Raw genomic sequence first — 25678 nt, forward strand, 5'->3', positions numbered from 1 at the left:
AAATCTAAGAATGTAAGTCGATCTAAAATCAATTACCTGGTGGGTGGGCTAATATCAATTACCTGGAAAGTGGGTGGGTGGGCTAATATCAATTACCTGGAGGGAGGGCGGGCTAATGTCAATTACATGGAGTGAGGGAGAGTGGGTTAATGTCATTTACCTAGAGAGAGGGTGGGCTAATATTAATTACCTGGAGGGTGGGTGGGCTAATATTCATTACCTGGAGGGAGGATGGGCTAATATCAATTATCTGGAGGGTGGGTGGGTTAATATCCATTAACTGGAGAGACGGTGGGCTAATATCCATTACCTGGAGGGATGGTGGGCTAATGTCCATTACCTGGAGGGATAGAGGGTAAGCTAATATCCATTACCTGGAGGGAGGGAGGGTGGCCTAATGTCAATTACCTGGACTGAGGGTGGGCTAATATCCATTAAATGGAGGGATGAATGGTGGGCTAATATCAATTACCTGGAGGAGGGTGGGCTAATATTAATTACCGGAAGGGTGGGTGGGCTAATATCAATTACATGGAGGGATGGAGGGTGGGCTAATGTCAATTACCTGGAGGGAGGGAGGGAGGGTGGGCTAATGTCAATTACCTGGAGGGAGGGTAGGCTAATGTCAATTACCTGAAGGGAGAGAGGGTGGGTGGGCTAATATCAATTACCTGGAGGGTGGGTGGTGGGCTAATATCAATTATCTGGAGGGTGGGTGGCTAATGTTCATTACCTGGAGGGTGGGTGAGTGGACGGGCTAATGTCCATTACGGTGGGCTAATGCCCATTACCTGGAGGGTGAGTGGGTAGGCTAATGTCCATTACCTGGAGGGAGGGAGGGTGGGCCAATGTCCATTACCTGGAGGGAGGGAGGGTGGGCCAATGTCCATTACGTGGAGGGAGGGAGGGTGGGCTAATATCCATTACCTGGAGGGAGGGAGGGAGGGTGGGCTAATATCCATTACCTGGACGGAGGGTGGGCTAATGCCAATTACCTGGAGGGAGGGAGGGTGGGCTAATGTCAATTACCTGGAGGGAGGGTGGGCTAATGTCAATTACCTGGAGGGAAGGAGGGTGGGCTAATGTCAATTACCTGGAGGGAAGGAGGGTGGGCTAATGTCAATTACCTGGTGGGTAGGATAATATCAATTAACTGGAGGGTGGGTGGTCTAATATCCATTACCTGGAGGGAGGGTGGGTTAATACCAATTACCTGGTGGGTGGGCTAATATCCATACCTGGAGGGAGAGTGGTCTAATATCAATTACCTGGAGGGCGGGTGGGGTAATATCCATTACTTGGAGGGAGGGTGGGCTATTATCCATTACCTGGAGGGAGGGTGGGCTAATGACTATTACCTGGAGGGAGGGTGGGCTAATATCCATTACCTGGAGGGAGAAATGGTGGGCTAATATCAATTACCTGGAGGGTGAGTGGTTGGGCTAATGTCCATTACCTGGAGGGAGGGAGGGTGGGCTAATGTCCATTACCCCGAGGGAGGGAGGGTGGGCTAATGTCCATTACCTGGAGGGAGGGAGGGTGGGCTAATGTCCATTACCTGGAGGGAGGGAGGGTGGGCTAATGTCCATTACCTGGAGGGAGGGAGGGTGGGCTAATGTCCATTACCTGGAAGGAGGGAGGGAGGGCTAATGTCCATTACCTGGAGGGAGGGAGGGTGGGCTAATATCCATTACCGGGAGGGAGGGTCGGCTAATATCCATTACCGGGAGGGAGGGTGGGCTAATGTCCATTACCGGGAAGGGAGGATGGGCTAATGTCCATTACCGGGAGGGAGGGTGGGCTAATGTCCATTACCAGGAGGGAGGGAGGGAGGGTGGGCTAATATCCATTATCTGGAGGGAGGGTGGGTCTGCTAATGTCCATTACCTGGAGGGAGGGTGGGTGGTGTAATGTCCATTACCTGGAGGGAAGGTGGGTGGGTGGTCTAATGTCCATTACCTGGAGGAAGGGTGGGTGGGCTAATGTTCAATACCTGGAGGAAGGGTAGGTGAGTGGGCTAATGTCCATTACCTGGAGGGAGGGCAGGTGGGCTAATGTCCATTACAGGGAGGGCGGGTGGGCGGGCTGGTGTGCTACTTGCAGTGTAGGAAAGTTTTGCAGGTGCTGGGAGGGGGGCCCGACTCCTTCCTTCTCTCCCTCACCTCGGGGGGCCCCCTCCTGTTATGCGTGGCAGCATAAGATTCAGCTACAGGCTACGGGCTCCACGCTGTCTCCTCCTCTGCTGCTCGCACTGAATCAGGAAGAAGTGCGAGCAGCATTTCAGACTGCAGAGGAGGAGACAGAGTGGACCAGGCGGCTGGAGCTCTAGCGTCTGTTGGAGCCCGGAACCTGTAGCTGAGTCTTCTGCCGCCGCGCTTGACAGGAGGGGGGCCCCCGAGGTGAGGGAGAAATCGGAGGTGGGACCCCTGGAGGGGAAAAGAAAAAGTAAAAAAAAAACTGTGGCAGAACTTAAATGGGCCCCGGGGCCCACCGGAGACGTGGAGGCGGGGCCCCCCGGGAAAAATACCAGTTCCCCCGCCGGGCCAGTCCAACCCTGTCCAGCAGCATCTTCTTCCTTGCCCCCTCTCAACCACCCTCCACTCCGCCGCCTCTCACCTTAAGCAGTTCCTGCTCATCATCAGTCAGCGGAAGAAGCCAGAGTCACCCCTTTGCCTGGCATCTGACAGCTGGCTTGTCAGAGCTGTTAACCCACCAGCTTTTACCATTTAAGCTAGTGGAGTCTGAGGCCTTCAGAAAACTTGTTGCCATTGGGACACGGTGTGGAAGGTACCGGGAAGAAACTTATTTTCCAAAAAGGCAATTGCCAACCTGTACCATCATGTGGAAAGACAAGTCATGGCATCTCTGGCACACAGAGATGTGTGCCAGAGATCACACACTTTGTTCTGGAAAGCACGGTCAGGGCAGGTATAATCACGTACAGTGCACATTGGGTCAACCTGTTGACGGCTGGAATGCGTGGCACATGTGTTGAACCTTAATATACAATGATTTGTGTGTAAGTAAGGCTTAAAGGAGGTCCACCAGCAGTCCAGGAAGGTGTGTGGCCATTTCAGGCGTTACTTCAAGGCCATGGTGCGTTTTTCACAGATTCACAGATCCAGCGGAAAAGAACCTGCCAGTGAGGTGCTTGATTTGCAACAGCCCGACTCTCTGGAATTCAATACAGCTAATGTTGACCACCTGCTCCAACAAGAAAAAGCTGTCAGCGAGTATCTCTATGAGTACGGTGGTAGGACAGGGAATCTGAGGATTGTTTTGCCACGTTACAGCAGGCTCATGCGCAATGTCTGCAAGCCCATACGTCCGTTTGAGGAGATGAACAACCTGGTGAAGTGAAGGCACCATCAGCAACCTGATCCCACGGTTGGTGTTTTAGAGGGATGCTCGATTAGAGCTATGGAAATTATCATTACTCATAAAACAGCTAAACTAAAATCTATGAGTTATGGTATTGATCTTATGAAAGAAGCCTTTGAAGGCTTTGGATGATTACTCCAGACTTTCAAAGGTGTGCCAGGAGGCCTTGGTCAAGGGTGATCAAGGATAAGAAATGCAAAAAAATCAAATGGGATAAAGTGGACTGTAGGTCTAAACACATGTATAAGCAAGAAGTTTTGAATCAGGATGATACCATATTTATTGACTAACTTAGAGATGGATAAACAGTGAGCTTTCGACTTATAAAAAGCCTTCGTCGGACTGGTTCCTGACCAAAACTGAAAAACACAGCTTATATACACTGACATACAGAGGAGAAACATTCTTTAGCAAACATAAATGTAATTAGATGCCTTAACTGTTACTGAGGAGGCTTTCCTAGGCATCCTATCTAAACTGATAAGATCAATAGAATCCTCAACATGACATAAAGCAGACTCTGGTGATGGGGAGACATCGTAAATTCCGAATTCAAATGGTGACTGGCCTGGTTACATGCACCATTAATTCTAAGCTTAAGAGAATTGTGGCATTTAAAGCCAGCACCTGAAAGCAAATAAAATGAATAGTGACAGTGAATTCCATCTTACACAGCATATGGCACAAAAATTAATAAAAAGATTGAAAAATGAAAATTAAAAGAATTGTGGCATTTAAAACCCATCGTACCAGCACAAGAAGTTAGAGTCCTTGTTTAAACCATCTTCTACAGTTTTGAACCAATGTATAAACTTAGTTTCTTGTGTTAGTCTCATGTTTCCCGATTTGAAGCCACCCATTAATACAGTGACGCGAAAATCGCTTAAACTGTGTCCAGGTAAACAAAAGTGTGTTGGTATTGGGAGATCAGTATATTTTGTATTATCCTTTTTCATGCTGTTAATAGTGGATCTGTGGTGTGTCATGCGATCACGCAGTGGTTGACTTGTTTCTCCCACATAAATTCCTTTGGGGCATTTTGCACACATGATCACGTATACCACATTAGATGAGTCGCAGGAAAAGGTGCCTTGTACTTTGTATTCCTGTTGTGTACCTGGTATTAGTATCCTGTCAGTGGAATGGATGTGTTTACAGGTCCCACACGTTTTCCCTCGGCAGGGGAATGTTCCATTCTGTTCTTGCCTATTTAAGGCACTCCTCACTATCATCTGCTTAAGATTGGGTGGCTGCTGGAATGCTAGGAGGGGAGGTTCAGGGAACATCTTTTTCAGTCTCTGATCCTTGTGTAGAACAGGATGAAGTTCTTTTGCAATCTTTCTTAAGATTTCCAGGCGTGGGTTGTAGGTTACTACCAGTGGGACACGGCTCTCTTCCTGGCTCTGCTTGTACTCCAGGAGCTGAGTCCTAGGGATGTTGTTAGCTTTCTTGATTTGGGTCTCAGCCATTAGAGGATTGTATCCCTGTTTTATGAAATTCTTCTTCAGGTAATCCAGGTGTTTGTCTTTGTCATCCTTGTCAGAACAGATCCGATTGCATCTTATTGCCTGGCTGTAAATTATGGAATTCTTTATATGTTTGGGGTGGAAACTGTCATACCTGAGGTATGTGGGACGATCCGTCGGTTTGCGGTACATGGACGTTTGTAAGCTGTTCTCTTTGATGTATATGGTGGTGTCAAGAAAGTTAATCTCCCTGTGAGAGTAGCTCAATTTCAGTTTGATTGTGGGATGGAAGGCATTGAAGTTCCTGTGAAATTGGATAAGATCCTCCTCACTTGCAGACCAGATGATCAAGATGTCGTCGATAAAACGGAAGTAGGCCATGGGTTTTATATGACAAGTATTCAGGTATTCTTCTTCAATCTTTGCCATGAAGAGATTTGCGTACTGCGGTGCAAACCGTGAGCCCATTGCCACTCCCATTTGCTGTAAGTAGAGGTCCTCCCCAAATGTGAAATAATTGTAGGTGAGAACGAATCTCATTAGTCCAGCAATTGAGTTTATAGGTGTGCCCAAACCTTGAAGATATTTGCGACAGGCCGCAATACCATCATTGTGGGGAATGTTGGTGTATAGAGACTCTACATCCATAGTGGCAAGAATGGTGCCTTCAGGCACTGGGCCAATGGCTGCCAGTTGGTTCAGGAGGTGTGTAGTATCCTGTATGTAGCTGGGTCTTTTACAGACTAGAGGCTTCAAAATGTTTTCCAACCACCCTGAGATATTCTCTGTGAGAGTTCCATTCCCTGAGATTATGGGCCTTCCTGGGTTCCCCTCTTTGTGGACTTTGGGAAGCATGTAAAAGCAGGCGGTTCTCGGCTTTTCCGGGATAAGAGTCTGTACATGAAGCCTGGTGTTTACGGGCAATTTCTTTACCATCCTATTGAGTGCCATCCTGTACCTTTTTGTTGGGTCCTCCTCTAATTTGGCATAGTGCATGGTGTTAGACAACTGTCTTTGTGCCTCCTGGATATAGTCACTGGTGTTCATGATGACTATGGCACGCCCTTTATCCGCTGGTTTAATAATAATGTCCTTATTCTCCTTAAGGGATGTGATAGCTTGTTGCTCTTGCAATGTTATGTTATAAGCCAGTGTTTTTCTTTTATTCAGAACCCTGTCAGAGATTTGGCATCTAAATTTGTTGATGTATTTGTCCAGGGTTGGATTTTTTCAAACTACAGGGGTCCATCCGCGTTTTTTTGTGGATCTGGTGTGTGTTGGCTCATTATCAGTAGTGTTGCAAGATTCCTTGTCATAGTAGTGTTCCTTGAGACGTAGCTTCCTGAAGAATTGTTCCATATCACCACAGAGTGCAATCTTGTCTATGGGCTTTGCAGGGCAAAATGACAGGCCTTTGGACAGTACTGCCATTTCAGCTTCAGTGGCCTGATAAGAGGAAAGGTTAATGACACCTGTGGGTTGCTCTTTCTCTGCTGCTGCGGTATCCAGGTGTCCACTCTTTATTTTGAGTCTCTGAAGTTTTTTCTTCTTGTTTTTAATTAAGATCCTCTGCAATTTCCTATAAAAGGTCTGTAGCTGTTCCCATGCTCCTGTGGGGTCATCAGTTAAAGATGATTTCAGACTTTGTATATGGTCCTTCACAATCCTCTTCATGTTATAGCAGATTTTTATTAGGTTGTTTCGTACTCTCTCTGAGCTCCTCCTGCAGATTTGTTCTGCAAACCTGCTATTGTATGTATGCAGGGTGGGATTCTGTATCCTCAGTCCTTGTGGTATAAGGTTCTCCTTTTTGCATGTAGTCAGGAAAAAGATGTCGCTGTCCAGCTGTGCAAGTTTCTTTAGGTCTTTTTTCAGTTCCAGGAATGTGCGGTACATTGCGGTATCTTTCAGCATAGTAGAAGCAGTAAAGTGTTGTACCGTGTTAGCCATGAGTAAAAGCAAGAAGTTTTGAATCGTATAAATGGCAAAAAAAAACCAAACATATACCAAAACCAACAGAATTTCCACGTGATGACAAGATCCCCCCCCCCCCACATCACCCGTATCAGCCACTTCCTAAACAACCTTTTCAACGACCATGACATAAACCCTATCAACCACAGTGTCCACTTTATAAACCCTATCAACCACAGTATCCACTTTATAATTGTCCAGAGGACCAGTATCACAAATTCCCTTTTCCCACGTATAATAGATACGCCCCTTTAGCACCCAAGACCCCTTTTCAGACCCTGCATTACCACCCCTCCCCACGGAGGACATCATATGTCCACCCGACACATCCCAAGAGACCAGTGGGTCCAACCCAATACAACCAACCACAACCCAGACCTTTGCCAACACTTCAAAGACCCAAACCAATAAGATACAACCATCAAGAATGGGAAAGAAAAAGGTTCCGAGACGACGGGAAGGAAGGGGAGGAAGGAAACTTTACCCCAGATCAAAAAAAGATTGAGAGAATAGTTTCCAACTTTGAGGGTATTTTTGAAGTTGGAAATGTAACATTGACTGATGATAGGAAAAAGATTCTTGATAAAGGTCTCAAGTTTATCCTCTATGATTGATGTTAATAAATATATCAGAAAGATTAACATTAAAAAAAGTTTTTTGCAGCAGAATGCCCCACTACGCACAAGCCAATCCCCCCGACTTATCAACACACCAACCTCAGGAAGCCCTCCTTGTTTAACCCTAACATAATGAACAACAAGTATGTGGATATTTTTAAGAAAGTAGTTTTGGATGAACTGGGAGAGATTGGTGTTAAACATAACCAATTTAGTAGATTAAACTTCACTAAGAATGAACACTTGTTGTTGTGAGAGATGGGTAAGGATGAGTTAGTTGTTCTGAAGACCGCTGATAAGGGGGGAGGTATTGTGGTCTGGGAAAAGGATGCATATATTAATGAGCTTCAACAGCAATTGAACGATATTGACACTTACAGACCTTTAAGAGGTGACCCTACTATAGTATATAGAGATGAATTGGAATCTTTATTAAACGATGGATTCACACAGGGTATCCTAACTCAAAAGTCATTTGATTATCTGAATATCAAATATCCAAGGAGACCAGTGATATATGCACTCCCCAAACAACACAAAGATCAGGAGGCCCCACCCGGTAGGCCCATCGTGTCGGGCATCCACTCGGTCACCTATCGGGTGGTGGAATACCTTGACCAATTCCTTCAACCTTTGGTGTCGGCCACCCGGGCCTTCCTAAAGGATACTGTGATGATCGCTGCTGCAGCAGCTGTTGCTGGAAGTAGTAGTGCTGCAGCTCAGGCCGTTCTGATCTATTTCCATGCAAGCTGCATAGCTTTGTCTGTCTTTCCCTGCTGTCAGCTTGTGACTGATTATAATTCACCGGTGTGGGAATCTGCATGTTTGCTCCCATTGGATGACCTCAGTATAAAGATCTGCTTCCTGCAGGGTTTCCTTGGGTTTTCATAGCTTCAGCTTAAGCCTGTCTTGCTGTCGCTTTAGCCCCCGATCGTGTTTCTTGTTATAAAGATACTTTGCTGGTCTTTGCATCATATATTGGTTCATTGCCAATATATATGCATACCAGCACGTTTATTATTTTCCTTGTATTTGTGTTACGTTAATACATCAGTGTCGCTGATGTATACGTACACGAACTGTTTATATCCTGTGTGCAGTTAGTCAGCTTTCCAGCACGTTTTGGTAGGTTGCGCGTACCGTGACCACCCGTGCTGAGGTAGTTACCCTGCTCCTGGTTCTGTTTGTGGATTGCGTTCATCTCTGCGAAGAGATAACGAATCCTTCTGAATCCTGTTCTGTTACTGTTTGTGGATTGCGTTCATCTCTGCGAAGAGATAACGAATCCTTCTGAATCCTGTTCTGTTACCGTTTGTGGATTGCGTTCATCTCTGCGAAGAGATAGCGAATCTTTCTGAGTCCTGTTCCCTGTATTACTCTAGTCCTAGTCAGCGTTCCTGCTTATGTCATATATCGGTTTATTGCCGATATATACATATGTTAGTCAGACGTTACAAATAGTTTCATTGATAGCTGTAATTGTAATACGCTAGGAAAACATACTTATTGTATATTTATCTGTGTTACGTTCATCTATCTTGATCCTGCTGTTTTCTGACTGTCCTGTCCTGTCTTTGTGAGGCACACCATCGCCGCAGCGCATTGGCTGCCTCATTCCAGTCTGTCTGGTTTTGGACGCTTGCTGTCGCTAAATAGCCGCTAGCTAGCAAGCGTTCATTCTGTCTACCTGTCCTGATCTCCTCAGTTCTGGTTTATGCGCTCAGCGCTACTTTGCGCTGAGACGTTATAACGAAAGCATTGTTTGTGGCTGTCAGATCTGCACTGGCTCTGTGCGCCACAATCTCCTATTGGAGTCAGTCCTCCCCTCCACTATACTAGGGATAGCCTGTTTCCTGGTGCTAGTGTGTGTACCTCCTCCACGCCAGCTCATGCGTTGCATGCTGACTGTGGAGAATACACCACCAAGCCTTACATTATGAAAACCCCATTACCAATCCCCATTGTGGGGGGGATTCCCAGAAAGTATGACACTGTTAATTATGGTTCCTGTTCCTTTAAGAAATTTGAAGAACTTAGCTCTGAAACAGAAAATGAGTTTTTTTCTGAATGTGCCAGGTTCCTGACCAATCCTGATCTCCAAGTGACTCCTGTTTCAACCTGGGCACTCCAACTAAGTTATATTTTGTTTAAAGGGGAATTATTCCAGTGGGCATTTGATGTTCTCAATCATTCCGATTTGAAAGATAGACCGCTGGAATTTCTAGCGTTTGTGATCCATAACTGGTTGCGCATAGATCCATTGCCTTTTCCTCTTAATGACCTCCTGGCAGCAGGCCAATCAGCTGCTCCTTCAATTGCTTGCAAGAATGAGCAGTAAGCAGAAAGTGTTACTGATAATTTTCCTGCAGCTTTGAATAAATCACCAAAAACCGCAAGGTCAAAGGCAAAACGCAAACGTTCTAAGAAACGTGTCCAATCTGCAGAATCGTTATCCTTAGCGACTGAGACCTATAATGAGATTCTGCCATTAACAGATAATGAAATGCAATTGTCTTTCAGGGGAGTTAAATGGACTTATGAAACTACTAATGAACTTTCCTCCCTGGCTAGGGAAAATAAAGATTTTTGTTTAAAAGAATTATCTGAGTATGATTATGAGGAGATATTACAGAGTATTGAACAAATCAACTTATTTGTGAAGCAAGGAAAGTTTGCATACACTACAGTTCAGCACTTGCTACAGGTATTGGAGATTCTTAGGAATAAGGAATCTGCCAATCACCTGCTAATTAACCCAATATATGTCCCTGCTACAATCATATCTGCAAACCATGATCTGCCTGTTAAGTATGCTTGGAATCCTCCATTTGAGAAAGGAGAGATGGAAGCTCTGGTCAATGAATGGAAGAATGATTCAAGTTCATTTTGTCAATTTTACAGTGCAAAAAGTGAATTAGTATTGAATGCATGCATTAAGTCTGCCTATAACCTAATAAAAACTGGTGTGTGTGGGTATGACTTTGTGGCTCCATTGATTGATGTGTGGGAACTGATTTTGGATGATTTTTATGTGACTCCGAATTCGCAAATTTGGCGTTCTGACCCGCCTGCTTCAGCACTTTTGGCTGATTCAGCAGGTGATTCGGAGCTCTTTTTGTGTGAAATTGAAGTTCCTGCAATTCCACCCTGTACCATGGATAACTCAGTGTTACTTCCCAGTAAAACAGAAGCCACTGATACATTCTTAACCTTGCCCTGCACAAATTACTCAGCAGAGAATCCAGAGGTCCTGCTGACTTCCGAGTCCAGCCTAGCCAGTACTCATGACTCTTTGTTTAGTGAAACAGACACCAGAAAAATCTTGCCTGTCTCTGCAAACACTTCTGCAGAAATTACCTGTGTTAATAAAGTTCAACTCCTGTCTGATCCAGCAGATGCCAATAGATGCACTACATCAGTTTCCGAGTCCCAGCAATCCTGTCTAGTAAACTCAGAACCCCAGCATCTGAATTTTCCAATTTTACAAATGAATGGTGATTCAGATGCGCAAACATTGTGTCTTGATCTTCCTGTTTCTACACCTCGCTCTAGTTTCGTGAATAGCTCAGAGCATCTGCTATGTGAACCTGAAATCGCAGAATTATTACCTTGTTCAGAAAATTTTCCAATAAATTTGCCCTGTACCATGAATTGTGCAGTAGATCTCTCCAATGAAACTCAGGTCACAGAATCATTATGCTGTCCAACAGGTGCTTCCATGGTTTTGCCCTGCAATATGGACTGTTCAGTGATCCTGTCCAGTGAAGCTGTGGTCGCAGAGTCTTATGCTTCACCCAGTACTTTGGATATTTCAAACCCTCTAGCAGAAGGGTCTGAGGCACTGCTTACCTCAGTTGGTGTTGCAGTAATATTCACTTGTCTAGCAGCTGTTTTGGAATTACAGTCTGCTCTAATAAAACTTGGTGAATTTCTGCCCAGCAAAGCAGAAGCCATTGAAATATTGTCCTCGTCAGCAATTGTGTTAGATACCTTGCCCTGTACACAGTCTGATTTAACCAATGTTGAGTCCCTCTCCAGTGTTGTAACAGCCAAGGAACTCCAGCCCTGTCCTCTGAATGTTTCAGAAGTCTTGCCCTGTAACATGGATAATTCTGATTCTCTGGTCAAAATAATAGAAATCTCAGAATTTCAGTCCGGTCTGATGAGTGTTCCTGAAACCCAGCCCTGTATCCTGAAAGATTCTGGTTCTCTGGCCGCTGTGGCAGAGGTTCCAGAGTCCCCTTCCTGTCCAGGGAATTCCTCAGTTTTGCCTAGTCCAGTGGGGGCTGCTGCAATACTGACTTGTTCTGCAGCGCCTCATGAGCTCCAATCCAGTGTATTAAATGAGTCTCTGCCCAGTCCAGAGGTAGTTGTGGAGTCCCTATCTGGTTCAGTGCATACATCAGAAGATTTGTCCTGTCTTGTTAGTGCCCCTGAATCTGATTTGTTACTGACTTTGCTGGAATCAGCGACATCTAAGTCTGATCCAGCATTCTCGTGTAAAAGTCCAGTAGTTGCGAAGTTTAGTCATGATGATTTTTTTTTGGCCAGTCCTGGTTTTGGTCCTGTCTTGGCTGACCCTGAAGCTCACAGTTCCTTGACATGCCCAGAGGTTTCTCTTGTGCCGGTGTGCCCAGATGTTCTTTGTGTGCCAGAATGCCCAAGTGTGTCTAAGGTGTTAGCGTGCTCTGATGCTTCCTTAGTGGGAACACGTTCTGATGTTGCCAGTCTGCCTGCATGCCCAGAGATGGTTCTGGTCCCTGAAAGCCCTGATATTGATGTTTGTCCTTGTGGCCCTGACTCGGGAATTGCCCTAGGTTCCATAGGGGTTCTTGATAGTTCTCCATGTGAGCCTAAGGGGCATTCTGACCTATGGGGATCTCTTTGGAGCTTCAAGGTGTTCTGGGAGGTCTCTGAGAAAAACTTGTCCTGGTGCCTTGGACTGGTTCAACAGTGGGTTTTGTGTTGGTAAAGACAGTACCGGTGGGCATTGCAAAGGCTTTGGCGTTTCTGAACGGTTCCTGGAAGGCGGTGGGTATCGCTCAGGGAATTTCGGAGGGCTTTCTTCTGGAAATCATGGTTCTGATGGGTGTCACACTGGGGCTTGTAGTACTGATGGGCATGGTTCTGTAGGTTCTGGTTCTGATGGGTCCAGTCTTGTGGGGACTGATTCTGGAATTCGGTCTTGCCGGGCTGTCCCGGTCATCATGAATTATCAGTCAGACTGTTTTGTTGGGAATTTCAGTTTTGAAAAGCGTCTGGAATCCGCTTTTAAGGGCAGGGGTACTGTGATGATCGCTGCTGCAGCAGCTGTTGCTGGAAGTAGTAGTGCTGCAGCTCAGGCCGTTCTGATCTATTTCCATGCAAGCTGCATAGCTTTGTCTGTCTTTCCCTGCTGTCAGCTTGTGACTGATTATAATTCACCGGTGTGGGAATCTGCATGTCTGCTCCCATTGGATGACCTCAGTATAAAGATCTGCTTCCTGCAGGGTTTCCTTGGGTTTTCATAGCTTCAGCTTAAGCCTGTCTTGCTGTCGCTTTAGCCCCCGATCGTGTTTCTTGTTATAAAGATACTTTGCTGGTCTTTGCATCATATATTGGTTCATTGCCAATATATATGCATACCAGCACGTTTATTATTTTCCTTGTATTTGTGTTACGTTAATACATCAGTGTCGCTGATGTATACGTACACGAACTGTTTATATCCTGTGTGCAGTTAGTCAGCTTTCCAGCACGTTTTGGTAGGTTGCGCGTACCGTGACCACCCGTGCTGAGGTAGTTACCCTGCTCCTGGTTCTGTTTGTGGATTGCGTTCATCTCTGCGAAGAGATAACGAATCCTTCTGAATCCTGTTCTGTTACTGTTTGTGGATTGCGTTCATCTCTGCGAAGAGATAACGAATCCTTCTGAATCCTGTTCTGTTACCGTTTGTGGATTGCGTTCATCTCTGCGAAGAGATAGCGAATCCTTCTGAGTCCTGTTCCCTGTATTACTCTAGTCCTAGTCAGCGTTCCTGCTTATGTCATATATCGGTTCATTGCCGATATATACATATGTTAGTCAGACGTTACAAATAGTTTCATTGATAGCTGTAATTGTAATACGCTAGGAAAACATACTTATTGTATATTTATCTGTGTTACGTTCATCTATCTTGATCCTGCTGTTTTCTGACTGTCCTGTCCTGTCTTTGTGAGGCACGCCATCGCCGCAGCGCATTGGCTGCCTCATTCCAGTCTGTCTGGTTTTGGACGCTTGCTGTCGCTAAATAGCCGCTAGCTAGCAAGCGTTCATTCTGTCTACCTGTCCTGATCTCCTCAGTTCTGGTTTATGCGCTCAGCGCTACTTTGCGCTGAGACGTTATAACGAAAGCATTGTTTGTGGCTGTCAGATCTGCACTGGCTCTGTGCGCCACAATCTCCTATTGGAGTCAGTCCTCCCCTCCACTATACTAGGGATAGCCTGTTTCCTGGTGCTAGTGTGTGTACCTCCTCCACGCCAGCTCATGCGTTGCATGCTGACTGTGGAGAATACACCACCAAGCCTTACAGATACCCTTGATGCTATCCTACACCTCGACGAGGTCAATCAGCATATCCAGAAAATAGATCACCCAGTATTCATATGTAGCGCCGATGTAAAATCGTTATACATGTGCATACCACATTTAGAAGTGATTATGGGATATTTGGAAGGCAGAGGTAATTTGTTAGAACCTCAGGTAGAATTTTTTTTTTAAAAATGTATATTTTCTTTCACTAAGAATTATTTTTGGTTTGAAAAACGTTTCTATAGCCAACAACGAGGTGTAGCTATGGGAGCCAAGCATGCCCCCAGTGTGGCAAATTTATATATGGCAGCATGGGAAGAATTACATTTAGGGGGTTTTAAAGGGGGACCATTGATATCGTGGAAAAGGTTTATTGATGATTGCCTGTTTTTCTGGAAAGGGGATGAGGAATTGTTACTTTCATTTATCACTCACATTAACCACTTCAGCCTACAGGGTTGAAATTTTTTTTGCATCTGAGCAACTTTCACCTCCCATTCATTTGCTAATAACTTTATCACTACTCGGCACAATGAATGGATCTATATCTTGTTTTTTTCCGCCACCAATTAGGCTTTCTGTGGGTGATACATTTTGCTGAGAATTAATTTATTATAAATCCATTTTAACAGGAATATTAAGAAAGAAATGGAAAACAATCATTATTCCTCAGCTTTTGGCCATTATAGTTTGAAATAAATACATGCTACCATAATTAAAACCTATGTACTTTATTTACCAATTTGTCCCGCTTATTACACCATTTAAATTATGTCCCTATCACAATGTATGGCGCAGATATTCAATTTGGAAATAAAGATGCATTTTTTCAATTTGCGTCCATCACTATTTAGAAGCCCATAATTTAATTAATCATATTGATATACTCCTTTAACATGAATATTTAAAAAGTTCAGACCCTTATGTTTTTTTTTTTTTTTTTATTAAAACTTGTATGTGGGTATTTTTTGGTGTAGGAGGTAAACAGGGGATTATTCATGTTTAAAAATGTATTTATTTAATAAAAAGTGTGTTTTTGGTGTACTTTGCTATTTGGCCACAAGATGGCCACAGTCAAAAAGTCCTGGGAGCGATCGATCTCCCTCCCAGGAAGAAGAAAGAAGACCAAAGCTCAGAAAAGCTGCAGCGTCTGAAGAGACGCTGTCGGCTTTTCTCCGGGGGGGTCCGATCAGTGAAAGGGATTTATAATCCCTTTCATTGATCGCTGGGCTAACGGCCAGCAGCAAGGGCGCGTACAGGGGGGCTCACGGGAGCGCGCGCGACCCGCGGGAGTGCGCGCAGCCTAACTGGATGAAAATTTTCGTCCAGTTAGGCTGAAGTGGTTAATAATAATGAATGGAATTTACAATTTGAGGTCATGTATAGTATGGCTTCAGCTAATTTTTTAGATCTGAAATTTTTTTTTATAGATGGCCTCTGGAGAATGATAAAAGAAATAACAGCACTCCAAGACTTTCTCCTTTTAGCCAATGTACAGTGAGAATCTTTATTCACTCAGCTGAGGGCATTCCCGCGCTAGTTTACACTGGCAGAGATCTACACTCATACTATACCAACGCAGAAAGGCGGGAATCCTTTGTCTACAGGCCTTTTTTCTAAATCCATATTCATTTTGGTTACATTGTGTAATCCTTAAAACAATACTATAATCATAATCTTAAAGTGTCACTCTAGCACACTAGTTTGATTACATTAGCGTGATTCTTATAGCAGCATAAATAAAGATTCAATCCGGCACCATCCAGTAATTGCTCTTTTACTTTATTAGATGAGTACTGACATTGTTTCGGAAAGACTAACCGCCTTTGTCAAGTATTGTCAGTATACTTGACAATACTTGACAAAGGATGTTAGTCCTCCGAAACGTTGTGAACAATGTCAGTACTCATCTAATAAAGTAAAAGAGCAATTACTGGATGGTGCCGGATTGAATCTTTATTCACGGAAACTTGGAACTTGTGGCTGCTAGTTCCTCATATCCAGGCACATCCGAACGACATTTTCTACTGGAGTGCGAGCTGTTTCTACATTTCTTATAGCAGCATAGGAATATAAAATAGCATAAAAAAGCATACACACTATTGATAAATAAACTTTTAGTTCTTGTGGAAAGAATTAATGAAGGTTTTATAATCAATAGTGTGTATGCTTTTTTATGCTATTTTATATTCCTATGCTGCTATAAGAAATGTAGAAACAGCTCGCACTCCAGTAGAAAATGTCGTTCGGATGTGCCTGGATATGAGGAACTAGCAGCCACAAGTTCCAAGTTTCCGTGAATAAAGATTCAATCCGGCACCATCCAGTAATTGCTCTTTTACTTTATTAGATGAGTACTGACATTGTTCACAACGTTTCGGAGGACTAACATCCTTTGTCAAGTATTGTCAAGTATACTGACAATACTTGACAAAGGCGGTTAGTCTTTCCGAAACAATGTCAGTACTCATCTAATAAAGTAAAAGAGCAATTACTGGATGGTGCCGGATTGAATCTTTATTCACGGAAACTTGGAACTTGTGGCTGCTAGTTCCTCATATCCAGGCACATCCGAACGACATTTTCTACTGGAGTGCGAGCTGTTTCTACATTTCTTATAGCAGCATAGGAATATAAAATAGCATAAAAAAGCATACACACTATTGATTATAAAACCTTCATTAATTCTTTCCACAAGAACTAAAAGTTTATTTAAGGAAACAGATCAGAATTCTTACATCAGATATGATAGCTGTCATTACCGCCCTTGGTTGAACAATGCCCCTAGAAGCCAATTCTGTAGAAAGGAAGGTAAGACGCAATCCCCGTTTGCAAAAGAAGATTAAAATTGCTAATGAAAATCTCAATAGTGATTATTCATTTGTCACCACCTTTTCAAACAACCACAATGTTGTTAAACATGTGATTAATAAACATTGGGGTATTTTAAAGAAAGATCTGGTCATTGGCCCCAGTCTCCCCAAAAAACCCCGTATAATCTACAGACGACCACCTAATACTGTATGGCCAGTAAATTGGTAAAAAAATTGTATCACTTCTACAAGACCGCTGATGTTCTCTGATCTGAAGGGGTTTTTTCCCATGTAAAAAGAGACATCTTTGCAAGATATGTGAATTTGGTGGGAGGGTAACCAAAACTTTTACTTCGCGTGTGAATGGTAAGGAATTTAAAATCAAGCAATTTCTCACTTGTAACACTAAGTGGGTGGTCTATTTGGTTGTCTGCCCCTGCGGCCTGCAATATGTGGGCCGCACTGGCAGGACCACAAAGAAACGCTTGTCTGAACATATCTATAATATCCTGATGAAAAATTGCACAGTATTCCTGAGCATTTCTCTCAGTGCCATAATAAATCTCCTGAAGGTATTAGATGCTTTTCTATAGATTCTGTAAAACCCCATTGGAGAGGTGGGAACACCATCAAAACATTACCACAGTTAGAAACCCGGTGGATATACCAGTTAGACACACTCAGACCTGGTTCTCTGAATGCCCACATAGACCTTAACGGTTTTATTAAGGACGAATACATTTAATCTCATTTTTATTTTTATACAATTTCAATTTCATTTTTATACAATTAATTTTTTATCTAATTAATTTTTCAATTTTATATATTCATATTTTTTTTATCATCGCTCTTATATCGACATACGTATTGGTTATTGTATATTTAATTAATTTCTGAGTTGTAGTTTATGCAACATTTTTGTATTCGGTATTTGTATGTTGTTGATGTAAAAAGCAACCTTATCTACTCAGAAGCACCGGAGGAAACAGAATTGATTTCAGAAACAAAGCGTTGTTTATTACACACGTGCGGCTTCTCCCTGGATTACACGAGTCTATGATAAGCACAGCTCAACCCAAAAGAGAAGTAACTTTCCCGCGCAGCCAACCCCCCCTATATAGTCCTCCGTTGTCTTCTGGGTGTCTCTTTGGTGATGTCAGGTCATAGGCGGTGTCATCAGTGAAAGTTGGTATCTGACCAGTAGAAGTTCAGAGTTCAGCGCTTTCTCCTTATATGTCTCTACTGAAACCAAGGCTCCCTGGTGGTTCCTTATTCTGTGTAAGTCTCATGTCCAGACAGAGTGGGCCTCATCCTCCAGACGTGCTCATTTCCTGAGGAGAGTAAAAATATCCACGGCAGTTTGCTGTTCTATGCAAACACATTTGTCAACCCAGTTCCCTGTTCCTACTTTCACTGACAGGCTTTTAGCCTTACAAGGTAACACGACAGTTGCTTACAAACAGTAATACTAAGTTAACCCTTTAACACTTGCTAAGCTTGATGCACAAACACATATGCTTATATCCACATTTCCCTCCTGTTATTACTTTTAAAGCAGCTTACTGCAAAACTAACATTACAATTCTTAACTTCGATAGCTCACTGTGAAAACATCAAATGCTGGAAAAGTCTATGACTGGTATTGCAGCATTGTCATGTAACAGTTCTGTACCATTATACATTGTGATCTTAGTCTTTGTCTCAATGAAACTCATCAAGTATTTCTTTGCTAGGGGAAATACACAGCACGCTAGCAAACAGAATATAAAGAGTATAGCAATTAGTGTGACACCAAAGTTCTGAAAAAGGGAGGCCCATGATCCGAACATTTTTTGGAACCAGTCAGAGATTGGGTTATTGATCCCTGAATTCTGTTTTAACTCTATTGACAGGTCTTCTAACTTCTGCAGAGCAATGGTGACTTTCCCATTTGGGCCTGTGTTATTGGGTATATAGGTGCAGCAGGTATCCCCAAAGCCCATAGTTAGTACAGGTCCCTGTCTTTATCAGGGTCATTCTGTCGCGGAGAGGTTTACCATTTGTGTCTTTTCGAGTCATTGCTGTGTCAGGTTTGTAACCCCAGTCGTCTCCAGTGTTCCAGGCTGCTGCTCCCCAATTCCCACACTCTGCTCCCCAGTAGTCATCTGTCACACACACATAAATATGTCCACGAGTGTACATGGTGCATTGCCAGGGGACTGGTGGGCAGGACACTATATTGCAATAGTCAAAGGTGTATGTTGCTACATGGATGCTTGAGGAATTATAGCAGAATACTGGCTGGGTGCCTTCCTTTGTAATATCCACCTGTCCCTGGTCTCTCTTAGTTTTTGTAGCAATCACTAAGCTGCGTTTTTGCCTGGAATGTGGTTGCTGCCAATCGGTCCTGTCTGACATGGGTGAGAGAACTACCTCAGTGAACGGCTGTTCATGTTCATGCAGCGCCCATGTCCAAATTCCAAGCATCATAATTACTGACAGGGCTGAGACAATTATGTATGCTTTCCCTTCTGGGGTTCTGTGGAAGCCTACGTCCATGAGTCCCAGTCTCCGGGGAGTGAGGATTCTAGTGACTGGTTGGGGAGCGAGGATTCTAGTGGCTGATTGATCTGCATCTGGGTTGGGCTCTAGGGTGTCTGTAGAGGGCACCATCTCTCCCTGTTCTATCTCCTCAGTCATCCCGCTCAGGGCTTGTACCCGCTATGAATAGAGGAAGATCTCTAACGTTTTCCTCCACCCGCTGTGACTGTGATCTTGACTGGAGCTCAAGCAAATGTTCCTGTCACTCCAGAGCCCCAGGAGCCACCACCTCCCCTCGCAGGATGCTACCTATTCTGTCCCTTTCTCTGGAACAGGTGCCCTCTTACAATGTGTCAGGTGAACCCAAGAGTTCCTTTCCGCCACTCTGACTGCTGTAGGGGTAGCAATCAAAACCTGGTACGGTCCCTCCCACCTGGGGGTATTCCAATGTTTTCTTTTAATGATTCTGACCCATACCCACTCTCCTGGGTTTACAAGTAAATCCTCACTTACAGCTGGTCCCTCTGGGGGGTTCCCTGGTGATCGTGCTCTCTGTCTGCAGGTGTGTCTTAAGTAATCTGCGAGCTCCCACTCCTCTGGGGAGCCTTGGACTGCGTCAAATGTCGGTATCCTGTATACCCTGCCAAACAGAATTTCATAGGGTGACAATTTGCCCTTCTTTGGGGTAATTCTCATACTTAACAACACCAATGGCAGACACCACATCCAGCTTTTCCCTGTTTCTGTCATTGCTTTACTAAGCTTATTTTTAATTGTGCCATTAGCTCTTTCCACAGCCCCAACTGATTAGGGGTGGTAGGCACAATGGTTCCTTACATCAATGTGCAGTGTGCTTGTCAGCTGTTTGATGATCTCATTTACAAAATGACTACCATTGTCACTGATCATTTTTTCTGGTATTCCCCATCTGGGTATGATTTCTCTAGTTAGTGCTTTTGCTACCGTGAGTGCATCTGCTTTTGCTGTGGGGAAAACCTCTACCCACCCTGAGTATATGTCCAGTATTACCAGGGCATATTTCTTCCCTTCCGAGGGGTTCAGTTCAATGTAGTCCAGCGCTACTGTGTGGAATGGGTAGGCTGGTATAGGTGTAGTGCCTGTGGGTGGTTTTAGCCCCTTTGCTGGATTATGCTGTGCACAGATAGTGCATTGTGACACAAATTTCTGAAAAAATGTGCTGATGCCAGGGCAGTGGAAATGGACGGTAGCTGTAGCTATCATTCCTCCTGTTGACACATGGGTAACACCATGTGTCATTAAGGCAAGCAATCTGAATAAGACCCTGGAGAGAAAGACCTTGTTGTTTACAGCATATAGACCTTGTGCATTGAGAGTGGCTGAAGCTTTGAGCCAGGAAGTCAGCTCTGCCTTTGGGACATTTTGCTGGAATTCTGTTAATATGTCAATAGAAATGGAGGTGAGCGAGGACTGTGAGGTAGCTAGTGTTGTAGTGTCCTCGCTCACAGCTGCTTTCTTAGCTTCAGAATCAGCGAAGTTGTTGCCTCTAGTGACGGGAGTGTCATCATTTTTGTGAGCTGCGCACTTGACTATAGCAAGTTTCTTTGGCAGCTGGACACTCTGTAAGAGCTGTTCCAATAGGGACTTATGGCGGACAGGTTTACCTGCCGCGGTAATCATGCCTCTGTTACGCCATTGTGCAGCAAAAGTATGCACTGTAGAGAAAGCATAATGGCTGTCCGTATAGATAGTGACAGCTTGATCCTTGTACAGCGTGCAGGCACGAGTAAGGGCATGGAGCTCGGCAGCTTGGGCTGAATAACTAATAGGCAGTTTACCGGACTCTCTTACTTCATCCAGAGTCACTACTGCATAGCCCACTCTATTAGTGCCTACTAGATCTTTGGAGGCTGAGCCGTCCACAAAGACTAGTGCACCTTCTGTCAAGGGCTCAGACTGAAGGTCTGGTCTGGGTAGAAACTCTCTGCGAGAGCCTTGCAAACAGTCATGGTGGTCCTCAGCATCAGTCGAGTTATCTGATGTGGGAAAAAGTGTGGCTGGGTTCAAGGTCGTACAACGCTGCACCTTTAGGTGAGGCTGGCCCAGCAGGGTGGCAGCACAGTAGAGATGGCGTGCAGGAGTAAGCAGTGTCATTTTATCCTGCAACAAGAGGGCATGAACAGCATGTGGAACAAGCACTTCTAAGGGATGGTACAGCACAAGAGAGGCAGTAATCTCAACAGCTGTAGCTGCAGCAATGATAGCCTGAACACAGGATGGTAAAGCACAGGCTACAGCATCAAGTGGGCGTGAGTAAAAGCCCAAAGGTCTTTGTTTGTCTCCCCACCTTTGTGTCATTACAGCTGTCATGCATTTGTCTCTGCAATCAACATACAAATGAAATGCCTTAGTATAGTCAGGAAAGGCGAGTACAAGGGGATCCTTAAGTGTTTGCTGACAACGTTTGAACTGCTCATTAAGTTCATCAGTCCATATAATTGTGTCATTGAGTGCCATGGGATGTTGATGTATGGCATTGTAAAGTGGTTTCACTAGGGCTGAACAGTGTATTATCCAAGCCCTGCAATAGTTCAGTGTTCCAAGAAATGACATCATGTCTTTTTTTGTTTTTGGCTTAGTCATGGTCTGTATGGCCTGAACTCTGGTCTGCTCTAAGGTTCTGCCAGCTGCTGAGATCAGTTGGCCTAGGTATTTGACTTCAGGCAGACAGAACTGTAATTTGGCCTTTGAGGCTTTGTGACCCTGCTCTGCCAAGAAGCAGAGCAACTGTATGGTCACCTTTTCACATTTCTGAGCGGTAGGGGCCCCTACCAAAAGATCATCTACGTAAATGAGGAGTTTGCAGTCCTCTGGCACAGGGAAGGGCTCTAAAGAGCGATTTATTTCCTGTGAGTAGATTGCTGGGCTTTCACAGTACCCTTGAGGCATCCGGGTGTACGTATACCTCTTGCCCTGGAAAGTGAAAGCGAACCAGAATCTGCTGTCTGGGTGGACCTCGATTGAATAGAACGCATTCGAGAGATCCACGATACTGAAAACCTTGCAGGTAGGTGTAATACCATTTAGTATGGTGTTAGGGTCAGGTACCACAGGTGCTCTTGGTATTACAGCAGCATTAACCGCTTGTAGGTCATGTATTAATCTGTATTCCTTTGTTACTGGCTTGAGTACAGGGAAAAAGGGCGTGTTACAAGGGGAGGAGTCACATGGGATTAACACGCCCTTGTCAAGTAGGCCCTGTATTATGGGACGGATACCTGCCATAGCTTCTGGCTTTAAAGGGTACTGTGGTTTGTATGGCCTGTAGGGGCCCTTGGGTACAACAACAACTTGCTCAGAATTTTTTATCAGACCGACATCAGTTTTAGACATTGCCCACAACTTCTCAGGAACACTGGACAGTATATGTCATTCTAACTTCATCCTGCAGTTGGCCTTGGTAGGCAAACTGGTGAGGTGTGTGAGGATGCCCACACACTCTGAGAACCTCTCATAATGGTTCCCTGTTGTTCTCCCCTGTTTCCATCTCTTCAGGAGTTCCCCCCCCCCCACCTCCCACTTTCCCCACTTTGGTTTGTACAGGGAGATGTGAGGTGCTGAATCAGAAAGTGTGTACAGGGTGTCCTGCAATATGCCTTTAGTTGGCCTGTGAGCCCAGCCTGGAATTGTGACCTCATACAGTGTGTTCCCATTGTTGTCTTCCCAGAGGCCATCAACAGCTATTTTTACTGTCATGCCCAGTGGGAAGCTTGCTTCATAGTCTGTGTCGCTGCTACCATCAAGTGTGACATGAGTGGTAACATGAGGTACTTCTATCACGTCTTGGTCATTACTGGGGGAACCTGCGTCCCTCGTCATCCAGTCAAGTACTTCATTTCCCAGGATGATCCCATACCAGTGGAGGCCCATGCTTTTCCCATGCTCGTCCGACTGCGGGGAGGGGAATGGCTGCTTCAGTCTTTTAATCTGTAGTGAGTCTCTGCCGGGTTCAATTGACAGTCGCAAGTCACCTATCAAATCTCTCCCACACAGGTTTATAGGACATTTGTGGGAAATCACAAAACTGCAAGACACTGTTATGCCTGACAAGGGGTCTCTGACCTCTATGGGCTTAGTGGTGGGCTCGCACTCCACCCCTCCCCCTGCGTTCCGAGTCAGAACAGTGCCTGCTCTTTCCCAGCGAATGTGAGTTGAAGCTCCTAAGACAGAGCGACATGCACCAGTATCCACCAGAAATCTGATCTTATTCCCTCCCACCAGCAGGGTTATTTCAGGTTTATGGGTGTCTGCGTACTCAATGTTTATACACGTCCTCTGGTGCTGAATGTTAGTCTCACTTTCCCTGCTGTTTGTACCATCTAGTCATGCAGTGGGTCTACTTCTTCTTTCCCTCTTTGGACAATTTCGAGCAAAGTGACCTTTCTCACCACAAGAAAAACATTCTCTCCTGTCATGTCTTCCTTCATAATCTCTGATCCTTCGCCTAGGGCGAGGCACAGTGTCATTCACATACACACAATCACTGCTGTCCTTGTCACTGCTGCTGTCATAGTCTAGAGCATATGTGGCAGCTGTGTTAACTTTCTTTTGCTTTTTTTCTCTTGTCCCTAGCAGTTCTTTCTGCATGCCTAGCATATTCCAGAAAGTCTTGTAACCTGCAAGTACGCCAGGTCACCAAATGCTTGTGGATAAACCACTGCAAGTCTTCTCGCAAGGATCTGTCTATTTGGGCTTTAAGTTGCTGCTCCCATGGACTGTCATCAGTCCTGCTTGCAGGCCTTGTAAGGCCACTGTATTTGTCAAAAGCATCCATCACCCTTGCTACTAAGTCATCTACAGTTTCAGCTGGTTTTTGGGTTATGGATGAAAGCTTACTGTAGTCTGGGGTTACTTTGTAATATGTTTCCATGCGGTCTAGTACCGCTTCAAACGCATCTTTTAGCTCTCCACTGCCCCAGTCAAAAAGCTTAGGTGCATTTATCCCTTCTGCAGGGTGATACATTTTCCATTTCTCTTCTACCTCACTCCAGGAAGTACCATTTATTCGCCTGAGGACTCTGTCGCACTCTAATACTGTCAATTTAAAGCTAGCTCTCAAGCCCCTTAGCCCACACAGCCTGCTATATCTTCCTTTGGGGCAGGTATACCTTTGAGAGCATTAATCATATCATCCTCAGTCCAAGGTCTGTAGACCTCCTGTATGCCTCCTGAGCCATTTGGGAGTTCTATCATGGGCATAGACTGCACCACTGGGTCAAGTGATGGGGAAGGTGCTGTATGTACTTCCTCTTTTGGCAAGGGTGGATATACATTAACATAGGGGGGCGGAGGAGGATGGGCATAATCCTCCTGTAGGTGAGCCTCCGCCTCCTCCTCCTTGATGGCAGGTTCCTCCTTCCTTGATCTACCCCTTCTCTTCTCTGTCTGTTTTGGTTCAAGTTTAAATGTAGTCTTTTTGCTTGTCGTCCTGTTAGCAGGGGCGGACGCAGATCTATGTGCGGCCACTGATCTAGCTCTGAGTCGGGGTGACCTGCTAACGGGGGAAGGAGACCGGTCACGCCTATCGACTACCTCGTCCTCCACCTCCTCCTCGTCACTACTCTCTGGGTCATCTTGTCGTGTGTGTGCAGTCACATAGTCACTTTCAACAACATCAGTCTTTTTCCCAAAATAAAATGAACAAACATCTTTCTTTTTCTTATCTGCCTCATCCTTCCATATTTCTGCTTGCTGCAGACCAAACCTTTTTTCTAACCTCACATCACCTTTAGCTTCATCCTTAATACGTTTTATGAGGGCCCGGCATTGTTTGGGGTGTAAGTGACCCGGGAATTGAAACCGCGCCCGCCAGAGGCCACACTTCTTTGTGTAAGAAGGATCCCTTCTGTGCATGATGACCTCGTCATCTGTAGCCTCTAGAGGACGGGGTTTGTTACTTCCTTGTCCCATGCCTGGGTTTGAGAATTACAAATGAGCTGTGACAACAACAATTTTCAGTCCCTTTCTCTCTGGACTACCTTAAGGATTTTTCTATCACCTCACGACTCAAACATTCACATCTACTCCTGTGAATAGGAAAAAGGAAGTAACACTTACGTTTCTGCAGTTAGAATCAATGGACCCGGGACCCTCAGTGAGTGGCACGCGATGTCTCTGAACTGTCTCCTCCGTCTGTGGTTCTTTGGAAGCAGCTGTTGAGGACGATGGAGTCTGTGTCGAGTGGCCTCTGTTGACAGGTTACCTTGTGGGTCCCCGGAGGACTTTGGGTGGACGTCAGCTGTGATTAGACGTCCAGCAGCACTCGACCAGAGGTCCAATTCGTCTACGATCAGTGCTTCCGGTTCGAAAAGACCA

The 25678-nt window shown here is 44.9% G+C and overlaps 1 pseudogene; it reads right to left on the minus strand.

Moving 5' to 3' along the window:
* The window catches only part of LOC137504809 (RNA cytidine acetyltransferase pseudogene), a 45296-nt pseudogene extending 22600 nt beyond the window's left edge, over nucleotides 1-22696 (minus strand).
* Between the last annotated feature and the right edge of the window lie 2982 nt (nucleotides 22697-25678).

The sequence above is a fragment of the Hyperolius riggenbachi genome, chromosome 4 (assembly GCF_040937935.1).
Source record: "Hyperolius riggenbachi isolate aHypRig1 chromosome 4, aHypRig1.pri, whole genome shotgun sequence".
NCBI classification, from domain to species: Eukaryota; Metazoa; Chordata; class Amphibia; order Anura; family Hyperoliidae; genus Hyperolius; species Hyperolius riggenbachi.